The sequence below is a fragment of the Triticum urartu genome, chromosome 2A (assembly GCF_056163025.1).
Source record: "Triticum urartu cultivar PI428250 chromosome 2A, HENAU_Tu73, whole genome shotgun sequence".
Taxonomy (NCBI): Eukaryota; Viridiplantae; Streptophyta; class Magnoliopsida; order Poales; family Poaceae; genus Triticum; species Triticum urartu.
The window spans coordinates 538981518-538991581 of NC_141874.1; positions in this window are offsets into that span (position 1 = coordinate 538981518).

Here is a 10064-nt window from a genome sequence, read left to right on the forward strand (position 1 = left end):
CGGAGGGCTTCTACATCAACACCATAGCCCCTCCGATGAAGTGTGAGTAGTTTACCTCAGACCTACGAGTCCATAGTTAGTAGCTAGATGGCTTCTTCTCTCTTTTTGGATCTCAATACAATGTTCCCCCCTCTCTTGTGGAGACCTATTTGATGTAATCTTCTTTTTGCGGTGTGTTTGTTGAGACCTATGAATTGTGGGTTTATGATCAAGTCTATCTATGAATAATATTTGAATCTTCTCTGAATTCTTTTATGTATGGTTGGTTATCTTTGCAAGTCTCTTCGAATTATCAGTTTGGTTTGGCCTACTAGATTGATCTTTCTTGCAATGGGAGAAGTGCTTAGCTTTGGGTTTAATCTTGCGGTGTCCTTTCCCAGTGACAGTAGGGGCAGCAAGGCACGTATTGTATTGTTGCCATCGAGGATAACAAGATGGGTTTTTCTTCATATTGCGTGAGTCTATCCCTCTACATCATGTCATCTTGCTTAAGGCATTGCTCCGTTTTGGACTTAATACTCTAGATGCATGCTGGATAGCGGTCGGTGAGTGGAGTAATAGTAGTAGATGCAGGCAGTAGTCAGTCTACTTGTCTCGGACGTGATGCCTATATACATGATCATACCTAGATATTCTCATAACTATGCTCAATTCTGTCAATTCCTCAACAGTAATTTGTTCACCCACCGTAGAATACTTATGCTCTCGAGAGAAGCCACTAGTGAAACCTATGGCCCACGGGTCTATCTTCATCATATTAATCTCCTACTACTTAGTTATTTCCTTTGCTATTTACTTTGCCTTTATTTTACTTCGCATCCTTATCATAAAAATACCAAAAATATTATCTTATCATATCTATCAGATCTCACTCTCGTAAGTGGCCTTACAGGGATTGACACCCCTATTTGCATTGGTTGCGAGGATTAATTTGTTTTGTGCAGGTACGAGGGACTTGCGCGTAGCCTCCTACTGGATTGATACCTTGGTTCTCCAAAACTGAGGGAAATACATACGCTACTTTGCTGCATCATCCCTTCCTCTTCGGGGAAAACCAACGCAGTGCTCAAGAGGTAGCAGAAGCCAGTTCGCCATGACCTTGTCGTCACCCCCGGCTTTAGGGATGGCTTCCTCATACGCCAGCAGAAAAGCCGATGGGTCCGCCGCGCCGTCTTAGCGCGGTGGCATCTCCGTCTTGAACTTGGGTGGCCACTTCACCTGCCGCAAGGTGGGAGAAAGGGCTCGGAGCCCCCAAGCGCCACTGTGGGCGCCCTTAGATCCAGTTGGCGGAGCGGCGCCAACCATGGAGAGTGGGCGCGAAGATGGTGGAGCGCGAATCGACGGAAGAAAAACTCCGGCGGACCCCTACCTCACGCGCCAAATGTTGGATCACGGGTTCCGACAAAACCACGGACACTGGGGTGCGCGCGAAGATCTCCCCCTACAGATCCATGTCCTAGCTTCACTAAGATCTTACGGGCTAACTCGACGAACTCACAACACAAAGGACACAAGATTTATACTGGTTCGGTCCACCGTTGTGGTGTAATACCCTACTCCAGTGTGGTGTGGTGGATTGCCTCTTGGGATGAGGATGAATAGTAAAAGGGGAAGAACAGCCTTCTGAGGAGAGGTGTTCTTGTGCTTGGTGAACTTGTGGTTGTCCTGGTCTCTCTTGGTCCGACCGATCGATCGATCTCCCTAGCTACGGTGGTGGCTAGTCCTGTTTATAGAGGCCCTGGTCCTCTCCCCAAATATTGAATGGGAAGGGAGCCAACAACGGCCAATTTGAAAGGGGACAACTAGTACAGCCTATCCTGACAAAAGCAGTCTTCGCCTGCAAAAGGCTCTGGTGGTGACGTCGTCCTGGGCTCCACGGTGACCTCCGTCTTGCCATCCTTCTGGTCTTGGTCTTGTTGCACTAATATGGAAACCTTTGCTTGATGCCTCGGTACTCCGTGCCTGCGCCTGCTTCCTTAGCACCGAAGAGGAAACAACGACACTATGCACGCTGGCGCCCGCCTGGCCTTGGTCGTCATGGCTCACGTCACTGGAACCTCGTGAGGTTTGCCTAGCCTTGATCTCTCTGCCCCTCGCGAGCCAGCCTGGTGAGGATGCTCCTGAGGAGGTCTTGTGTCACCCGCCTCGCGAGGGTCTTGAGTCCTTGCTGGTGAAGATGGGTCGTACGTGCTCGCTCGCAGAGCCACGCCATGGGCTGTAGGCAGGCAAGTCTGGGGACCCCCGTTCCCAGAACGCCGACAAAGTTGTTATTTATATTTCCTTATATCATGCTAAATTTTTATTATTCATGCTAGAATTGTATTAACTGGAAACTTAGTAAATGTGTGGATACATAGACAAACAAAGTGTCCCTTGTATGCCTCTACTTGACTAGCTTGTTAATCAAAGATGGTTAAGTTTCCTAACCATAGACATGTGTTTTCATTTGATGAACGAGATCACATCATTGGAGAATGATGTTATGGACAAGACCCATCCGTTAGCTTAGCATAATGATCGTTTAGTTTTATTGCTATTGCTTTCTTCATGACTTATACATGTTCCTCTGACTATGAGATTATGCAACTCCCGAATACCAGAGGAACACTTTGTGTGCTATCAAACTTCACAATGTAACTGGGTGATTATAAAGATACTCTACAGGTGTGTCTGATGGTGTTTATTGAGTTGGCATAAATCAAGATTAGGATTTCTCACTCTGAGTATCGGAGAGGTATCTCTGGGCCCTCTTGGTAATGCACATCACTATAAGCCTTGCAAGCAATGTGACTAATGAGTTAGTTACGGGATGATGCATTATGGAATGAGTAAAGAGACTTGCCGGTAACAAGATTGAACTAGGTATGAGGATACCGACGATCGAATCTCCGGCAAGTAACATACCGATGACAAAGGGAATGACGTATGTTGTTATGCGGTTTGACCGATAAAGATCTTCGTAGAATATGTAGGAGCCAATATGAGCATCTAGGTTCTGCTATTGGTTATTGACCGGAGATGTGTCTCGGTCATGTGTACATATTTCTCGAACCCGTAGGGTCCGCACGCTTAACGTTCGATGATGATTTGTATCATGAGTTATGTGTTTTGGTGACCAAAGTTTGTTTGGAGTCCCGGATGAGATCAGTGACATGATGAGGAGTCACAAAATGGTCGAGAGGTAAATATTGATATATTGGAAGGTTATATACGGACACCAGAATGGTTTTGGAGAAGATCGGGGATTTTTCGGAGTACCGGGAGGTTACCGGAACACCGCGGGAAAGTTATCGGGCCTAATGGGCCATAGTGGAGGAGAGGAGGAAGGCCACAGGAGGTGGTGCGCTCCCCCCTTGCCCCAATCCGAATTGGACAAGGGAAGGGGGTGCGCCCCCCTCTTTCCTTCTCCCTCTCCGTCCTTTCCCCTTTCCCCCTCTCCGTTGGAACGAAGGGGGAATAATCCTATTAGGTTTGAAGTCCCAGTAGGACACCCCCCTTGGCGCGCCTCCCCCTTGGCTGGCCGCCTCCCCCCTCCTTTATATACGTGGGCAGAGGGCACCCCAACAGCACAACATCAATTGTCTTAGTCATGTGCGGTGCCCCCCTCCACAGTTTACCACCTCGGTCATATTGTCGTAGTGCTTAGGCGAAGCCCTGCGCAGATCACATCACCAACACTGTCACCACGCCGTCGTTTTGAAGGAACTCTCCCTCAAGCCTCTACTGGCTCAAGAGCTCGAGGGACATCACCGTGCTGACCGTGTGCTGAACACGGAGCTGTCGTACGTTCGGTACTTGGATCAGTTGGATCGTGAAGACGCTCGACTATATCAATCACATTACTAAACGCTTCCGCTTTCGGCCTACGAGGGTACGTGGACACATTCTCCCATCTCGTTGCTATGCATCTCCTAGATAGATCTTGCATGATCGCATGAAAATTTTGAATTACTACGTTCCCTGACACTTAATACACTAGATGCATGCTAGATCGCGGTCAATGTGTGGAGTAATAGTAGTAGATGCATGCAGGAGTCGGTCTACTAATCTTGGACGTGATGCCTATGTAATGATCATTGCGTCAATATCATCATGATTATTTGAATTTATATCAATTGCCCAACAGTAATTTGTTTACCCGCCATTTGCTATTTTTTCTCAAGAGAAGAGACTAGTGAAACCTACGGCCCCCGGGTCTCTTTCTCATATTATTTGCCTTTGCGATCTACTTTTCCTTTGCTTTTATTTTCAGATCTATTAAACCAAAAATACAAAAATATGTTGCTGTGTTTTATTCTTATTTATTTTATTTGGCGTTCGATCTACCAATCTACTACAATTTTATTCACGTCCGTTTGCCTATCTTGAAGCGCTGCTACCCGAAAGGGATTGACAACCCCTTTTACATGTCGGGTTGTGAGTAGTAGTTATTTGTGTGCAGGTGTTGTTTACGTTGTGTTGCTTGGTTATCCTATTGGTTTGATAACCTTAGTTTCATATCTAAGGGAAATACCTATCGTTGCTATGCTACATCATCCCTTCCTCTTTTGGGAAATACCGATGTAGCTTCAAGCCGCCATCAAAAGGAATTTCGGGCGCCGTTGCCGGGGAGGATCTTCAACATATACCAGGTTCCTAATCACAAATCTCATCTCCTCACAATTTACATTATTTCCCATTTGCCTCTCGTTTTCCTCTCCCCCACTTCACAAAAAATTGCCGTTTTATTCACCCTCTCTTTTTCATTCGCCTTTTTTTGATAGATCTTTTGTTTGCTTTTGTTGCCATGTGCCTTCTATATGCTTCCATCTTCGCTTGCTAAAAATCTATTGATATGGATCCTCATCCACTTGCTAATCTTTTTAAAATATCCAATCATGATGAATCAATTGCTTGTGAGTTGAGTGCACTAGATTATCTCTATGAAGTTTCGCTTGAGATTTGTGAATCTAAAAATTGTGATGAATTGTTAAATGAAGGAATTAATAAAGCGATTCATGATACCTCCTTGAATAAAAACATGATTGAAATGATGTTATTATAAACTCTATTAATGTCAATTGTGTTAGTGATATGCAAAACCCCAAGCTTGGGGAAGCTTGTTTCGCTATGTCCACTACTTATTGCAATGATCATGATTGGGGTGATAATGATTCTTATGGTGTTGAAATTTTATTTAAACCTCATGATGAATATGCTTGTGATAATATTAAAAGTGGGTTTGGAAGACTGTCAGCTTTAGCTAAAAATAATCCCACATATTTGGAAAGTGTTCAATCTTATGATTTTTTTATAAAATTGGGCTTGGAGAGGTCATGACTTTATTTGATGATAATCCCACTATTTTGGAAGAGTGTCAACTTTGCATGCATGAGGATCACGGAGAGAAAATTTTATGTGGTAGCTATATAGTTGAATTTGAGTATGATCTTACATGTAATTATTATGAGACAGGAAAATATGGTCATAGAAATTTTCATGTTACTAAATTACCTCTCTTCATTTTGAGATTGTAAATGCTTTATTCCTTTTCCTTGCATATGCTAGTTTTTGCTTGTTTTGATAATTTGTTTGCTTATAAAATTCCTATGCATATGAAGTATGTTATACTTAAAAGTGATTTTCACATGCTGCATTCTTATTTTTAACCAGAGAGCTATAAAATTCCAATTCCTTTTACTGTAGATTAATATAAAAATTGTCCAGGTCTTCTTAATTTGGTAGAATTTTTGGAGTTAAAGAAGTGTTCAAAATATCCAGATTGCTACAGACTGGTCGGTTTTTGACAGATTCTGTTTTCTTTGCGTTGTGTGCTTGTTTTGATGGCTCTATGGTTTTCTCTGATGAGGTTTTGCCATAGAAAAGTTGGAAAACAGTAGAGATAATGCAAGAACAAAATATGAATTGGTTTACTACAACACTTATAGTAGTGATTTTTTTTATTATACTAACGGATCTCACGAAGGCTTTTGTTGAGTTTTGTGTGATTGATGTTTTCAAGTTTTGGGTTATCTTATGATGGATGAAGGAATAAGGAGTAAGAAGAGCCTGAGCTTGGGGATGCCTTGGTATCCCAAGCTATTATCCAAAAGAGAGAAAGCAACTAAGCTTGGGGATGCCCCGAGGGGCATCCCCTCTTTTCTCTAACGACCATCGGTATTTTACTCGAAGCTATATTTTTATTCGTCACATACTAGGTGTTTTGCTTGGAGCGTCTTGTATGATATGAGTCTTTGCTTGTTTTATTTTGTGTTTTAAGTCTTGATTCCTTGATGGACACACCTATTTGAGAGAGACAAAATTATGTCATGACTTGTTAGAATTGCTCTCTATGCTCCACTTAATTTTTTATGACCTATGGACTTGCTCTAGTGCTTGATACGTCTCCAAAGTATCTACTTTTCCAAACACTTTTGCCCTTGTTTTGGACTCTAATTTGCATGATTTGAATGGAACTAACCCGGACTAACGCTGTTTTCAGCAGAATTGCCATGGTGTTATTTTTGTGCACAAATAAAAGTTCTCGGAATGACCTGAAAATTCACGGAGACACGTTTTGAAATATATAAAAAATACTAGCAAAAGAATCAGCATAAGGGGGCCCACACCCTATCCATGAGGGTGCAGGGCACGCCCCGAGGCGTGCGCCTGCCTCGTGGGCCCCCTAAGTCTCCACCAATGTCAACTCCAACTCTATATATTCACGTTCGTGGAGAAAAAAAATCAGAGAGAAGGATCCATCGCGTTTAACGATACAGAGCTGCCGTCAAGCCCTAATCTTCATCGGGAGGGCTGATCTCGAGTCTGTTCGGGGCTCCGGGGAGGGGAATCCTTCGCCATCGTCATCATCAACCTTCCTCCATCACCAATTTCATGATGCTCTCCGCCGTGCGTGAGTAATTCCATCGTAGGCTTGCTGGACGGTGATGGGTTGGATGAGATTTATCATGTAATCGAGTTAGTTTTGTTAGGGTTTGATCCCTAGTATCCATTATGTTCTAAGATTGATGTTGCTATGACTTTGCTATGCTTAATGCTTGTCACTAGGGCCCGAGTGCCATGATTTCGGATCTGAACCTATTATGTTTTCATGAATATATGTGAGTTCTTGATCCTATTTTGCATGTCAATAGTCAGCTACTATGTGTTATGATCCAGTAATCCCGAAGTGACAATAATCAGGACCACTCCCGGTGATGACCGTAGTTTGAGGAGTTCATTTATTCACTAAGTGTTAATGCTTTGGTCCGATACTCTATTAAAAGGAGGCCTTAATATACCTTAGTTTCCAATAGGACCCCACTGCCACGGGAGGGTAGGACAAAAGGTGTCACGCAAGTTCTTTTCCATAAGCATGTATGACTATATTCGGAATACATGCCTACATTACATTGATGAACTGTAGGTAGTTCTGTGTCACCCTATGTTATAAATGTTTCATGAGGAATCGCATCTGACATAATTATCCATCATTGATCCATTGCCTATGAGCTTTTCACATATGGATCTTTTCTTAGTTACTTTTTTGTTGCCACTGTTACGATTACTATAAGAACTACTACTGTTACTTTTGCCACTGTTACCATTACTTCCATACTACTTTGCTACTAAATACATTGCTGCAGATATTAAGTCTATCAAGTGCGGTTGAATAGCCAACTCAACTTTTAATACTTGAGAATATTCTTTGGCTCCCCTTGTGTCGAATCAATAAATTTGGGTTGAATACTCTACCCTAGAAAATTGTTGCAATCCCCTATACTTGTGGGTTATCAAGACTATTTTCTGGCACCGTTGCCGGGGAGAATAGCTCTATTCTTTGAGTCACTTGGGATTTATATATGTTGATCACTGTGAGGAACTTGAAAGATTAAAGAACCAAGATTTTTCCCTCAACTACGAGGGGACGTAAGGAACTTCCATCTAGCTCTACACTTGATTCACCTTCTGTTTTGAGTAAACTTGCGACACCTACTCCTGCTATTGATTTTGATATGTCGCATGTTATTGATGATGATGCCACTTCTTCTATGCATGATGCTTATGATGAAACTACTTCTATGTTTGATAATACTATGCCACTAGGTGAATTTCTTGATGAACAACTTGCTAGGGTTAGAGAGAATGAAATGATTGAAACTGATAATATTGATGAAAGTGATGATGAAGATTCTCCCCTAGATATGAATTGCCTGATGTGCCTGAGGGATATGTTATGGATGAAGAAACTGCTAGAGATCTTTTAGCTTGCAAAGATATATATGATCTTAAGAAACTGTTAGCTAAGCTGAAAGAAAAGTCTTTGAATGCTAGAATCAAGTATGACCATGCTTTTGCTACTTCACCTATCTGTATTTCTGATAAGGATTATGATTTGTCTGTCGATCTCGAGTTAATTACTTTGGTTGAATCTGATCTTTTTTTATGGCTATGAATCTGAAACTTTTGTGGCACATCTTACTAAATTAAACGATATTGCCACCCTATTCACTCTTGAGGAAAAAATTCATTAGTACTATATCCTTAAGTTATTTCTGTTCTCATTAAAGGGTGATGCTAAAACATGGTTTAATTCTCTTGCTCCTGGTTGTGTGCGTAGTCCCCAAGATAGGATTTATTACTTCTTTGCTAAATATTTCCCCGCTCATAAGAAACAAGCTGCCTTACGAGAAATATATAATTTTGTGCAAATTGAAGAAGAGAGTCTCCCACAAGCTTGGGGGAGGCTTCTCCAATTACTTAATGCTTTACCTGATCACCCTCTCAAGAGAAATGAAATACTTGATGTCTTTTATAATGGACTAACCGATGCTTCCAGAGACCATCTGGATAGTTGTGCTGGTTGTGTTTTCAGGGAAAGAACTATTGAGCAAGCTGAATTGCTATTGAATAATATATTGAGTAATGATAATGATTGTACACTTCCTGAATCAACTCCTAAGCCAACTCCGAAGAAAAGGGGTATTCTATTTCTCAGTCCTCAAGATATGCAAGGCAAAGAAATCTACGAAAGAAAAGGGTATTAAAGCTGAAGATGTTAAGAATTTACCACCTATTGAAGAAATACATGGTCTTGATAACCCGACATAGGTAGTAAAGGTAAATTCTCTCTATAGATTTGATAAAGGTGATATTCCTTGTAATAAGTCTGCTAGCCAATGCTTGGATGAGTTTGATAATTTTATTGTTAAACAAGAAAACTTCAATGCTTATGTTGGTAGACAATTGAAACGTAATGCTGATATGCTTGAACACTTGAGTGATTATATGTCTAGAGTTAAAGGTGACCTTAAACTTATTAGTAAACATCCTTCTACGCTTACCACTCAGGTAGAACAAATTCTTAAAGCTCAACATGATTTGCTCAATGAATTAAATAATAAGAAAAATGATAATACCATTAGAGTTATGACTAGAGGGGGTAAAATGACTCAGGAACCTTTGTATCCTCAGGCCCACCCTAAGAGAGTTGAGCAAGATTCTCAGATAATTAATGTTGATACACCTAGTCCTTCTAAGAAGAAGAAAAAGAAAAATGATAGGACTTTGCATGCTTCTAGTGAACCTGTTGTTGACACACCTAAGAATCCCAATGATATTTCAGTTTTGGTGCTAAAACACAATCTGGTAATGAACATGAACCTAGTGATAATGTTAATGAGGATGTTCATGATGATGCTCAACCTAGCAATAACAATGATGTAGAGATTGAACCTGTTGTTGATCTTGATAACCCACAATCAAATAATCAATGTTATGATAAGAGAGACTTCGTTGCTAGGAAGCACGGTAAAGAAAGAGAACCATTGGTTCAGAAACACATGCCTTTTCCTCCTAAACCATCCAAGAAAAAGGATGATGAGGATTTGGAGCGCTTTGCTGAAATGATTAGACCTATCTTTTTGCGTATGTGCTTGACTGATATGCTTAAAATGGATCCTTATGCTAAGTATATGAAAGATATTGTTACAAATAAAAGAAAGATACCAAAAGCTGAAATTTCCACCATGCTTGCCAATTATACTTTTAAAGGTGGAATACCTAAGAAACTAGGAGATCCTGGA